This window comes from Phytophthora infestans, genomic scaffold, assembly GCF_000142945.1.
Source record: "Phytophthora infestans T30-4 supercont1.21 genomic scaffold, whole genome shotgun sequence".
NCBI lineage: Eukaryota > Oomycota > Peronosporomycetes > Peronosporales > Peronosporaceae > Phytophthora > Phytophthora infestans.
The window spans coordinates 1073671-1077147 of NW_003303738.1; positions in this window are offsets into that span (position 1 = coordinate 1073671).

Here is a 3477-nt window from a genome sequence, read left to right on the forward strand (position 1 = left end):
CCTGGTGAGTATGACTTTACCGTTACTGGACAGGCCTAACATTGTTTACTCATTCCTCTTTTTGCCGCACAACAAACAACAGCAAAAAAACTCCAACTTCGGACTTTTACTCTTTTTCAAGATGCCGCGAGTTTACGTCCTCATTCTACCAGAAGACGTTACCAGCGAAAACCTCGAGGGACCTTCCTACGGGGAAGTCCTGTAGAGGATGACTGGCACAATGGCAAGCATTCGATTGGGAGTGGACCCAGCAGGGGGTGCCAGTCGGCGCATCTCAGTTCCACGGGACCTCGCAATGCAGCGGCAAGTCGACCCCGATGAGAGCATTATCGACGGCCCGGGCTGGCTCCTACGACGCGCGGTGTGTGTAACAGAGGAAGGTGTTTTCACGTACGGTCAAGTCACCGAATACGACGGTAACACAGTCACGTGACCGGCGTGGAGGGAGACAAGTTGGTGGCAAAAAGCGATGTCACCGAAGTCGCCCCTGTCATCGCTGTTCTACTGTGGAAGGCTCGAGTGCTGCTCACTATAGACTCCACTGCCAGTCTATATCAAGCACATGCTCTCATCCTGGACAGACTGCTAGGGCAGAACGGACAACGCGGAACTCGAAGCATTCCCAAGTTATTGGCCGGAATCACAACTTCGGCGTCGATGCCAAAGGCATCGTCTCAAATTCCATGGCTATGCCCACGTACGGGTCTCCTGGGCCAGTTACGGGTAGGCCACGTAGTCGACTTTGCGTTCTATGTAGACGGAAACAGGAATGTCCCAGCACGTGTCCGGGTTGGGGATTTCTACAACAACGACCCCACAGCTCGGGTAGGGCGGGGTGCCGTGCCACGAGAGACGCCCGCCAGACGTGTGGGTCACTCTGACCTTCAACACGACAACGATGACGACGACGAAAACTTCAACGACCTTTTGGTAACATTAGTGACCGAGACCGAGTCAGCAAACCGACATCGACCTGGAAACAAGGAGGCTGCTGGAGCCGATCGAGACGACGAACTGGGTCATCCAACGACCTATGCTATTCTTCGAGCGCTCGCCGATAAACCGGTAGTACTGCGAGACTACGTGAGCCAGCTTGAGCGATCATCAAAACGCCGACGACTGACGGCACCAGTGATACAACCGGCTCCCACGCCTGCTGTAGATGCTGAGGCGCAGGCTCCTAGATACCAACCTTCGCTAGACGAGTACACACGCCATGTTCGACTTCCGGCCATTTCGGACCAAGTCGCCGTCAACCCCAGCCCCGATTCCCGCGCTCGATTCCGACCGACGGCGGCTCAGCAGACAATTCACCAAGCCATCACGTCCGTGGGGCACATAGGTAAGGATGCCATGTTATTTGTAGACCATGCCCGAACATCCGAGTCGACAAGGTTCCTGCCCCACCCAGCAATTCTCCGCCGTCTGTACTCATTCGAGTTCGGACCGGGTGAATTGTCAGTTCTTCACCTGGTACGCTTTGACCTTGACGCTCAGTTCAATCTGTCAAATACGCAAGGTGTCAACCTCGGGAATTTTTCTGACAAGATCAGCCTGCCTCCGACACCTAAGACCCCCACGCGCATGCAGCTTGTGTCCGCCATCGCAACGCTCAACGGGTATGCTGGGGAGTTTTGTGAAGACACAACCCGATCATTAGTGGACGCCGTTCACCGATTTGCCGAATCACTGGTAGACTACGACCCGTGGACACCAATGGAGATAAAAGCATTAGCATTCTGGTGCAGCAAAGTATTCGGCTCATACCGCAGAGCCGAGCAAAGCGACCTCACTTCGGGCCAAAATTCGCGCGCTCAGATTGCTCTGAGGATAAACTTTCAAGACGCGGAGCTCAGCAGCATCCTGTTCAAGTTGTCACGAGGAAACTCAATGCCCTACCGACAAGCGTCGGAAGGGTATGCACAAGCGCGGGAGTCGCCACCAGCAAAATTGGGTAGCCAAAGTGCGGGTGTGCAACGAAAAAAGGGGCGGCCGGTTCCGGCGGAAGTCCTCAGTGCGACACCTCTACAGCATGGACGTCAGCTGTGCCTACGGTATATTTCAACACAGGGTTGTCCTTCGTCGACTCCCGATCGCTGCTTGAGATCATATCTAGCTCACTTTGAGGTCGGGAGTCTCCCACCGTCAGTTCATGCGTTTGTCTGCGAGCGGTATAGGGGATCACGTGCTCAATCTGAGACCAAGTGACTCCCGCGACCCTCAAGTGATTCGTCTGAGTGCAACCTTCCCCGTACAAGCAAACACTGTCCAATCGGCAGCGTCACAAGCAAAATCGTAAAACAAGTCCAAGACGCGCTGGAGCAACGCCTCCAGCTGGAAGAATCACGACTTGCGAAGACCAGGCAAAAAATAATGGGTTGCGCCAGTACATCGTTCCAATGTCCATCCACCTCCGATATCAATTATGCTAGTGTCCGTGGTGTGTCCCGGTATATCGAAGGTAGGAACACCACGTTGGAGGCCACGATTCGACAGTGGAGGGCACAAAGCACAGATGACCCCAGACCAAACAAAGCACTAGACAAAACTCATCTTGAGTGATTATTGCACGGCTATAAGGAGGCAGATCTACTATTGTATATCGTAGATCGTGGGGTGTACCACCGCTTTGCTAAACGGCAAATTGAGCGGAAAGCGGCGACGACCCACCAGAACCATAAATCTGCAAGGACGTTGAAGACGGCCTTTACACGAAGCGTGCGGGAGGGCCAAGACAATGGAACGTACCTGGTGGTAAACGCAGAAACAGCATCAAGATGGACTGGCTTACACCTCAGTCCGTTTGGCTGCGTGCCAAAACCTGGCATTGACCCATGTATTGAAGCTCGAGTTATTCACGATCTGTCATACCCGCAAGGTGGCTCCACTAACGATCGGTCAAAAGCCAAGGATATTCCCCAGTCGTCCTATGAATCCTTTGACGCTATCGCTCGCCGAATATTGGAGCTTCGTCAGGAATATCCTGGCGTCGTGATTCGACTGATGAAGGGAGATGTCAAGTCCGCATTTCGGAATGCTCCAGTTCATGAACAAACTAACCAACTTTTTGCAGGAAGCATCCCAGAGCATGGTGTGGTGGTTGTCGATTTAGCGTTACCATTCGGCTGGACGGGGTCGACAGCGTATTATGGCGTATTTGGTAATGCAATATCCTTCTTGGTTCGCCGCGAAAGCCCAGCAAGTCTCATCCTGACAAACCCAGACCATCAACCGTTCTTCAGCTACGTTCGGGTTGATGATCACGTGCTTATCGAGCCGGACACGCCTGGACGCCTTGATGCGTGTGCATGGGCCCTACGGCTAGCAATGATGGTTGTGCTAGGGCCACGGTCAATCAACGAAAAGAAATTTACATCTTGGGAGACACATCTGACTGCGTTAAGACTGGAGTGGGACACTGTCGCAATGACGGTCTCGATGCCACAAGAAAAAATTGACAGGGCCATCGATCGACTT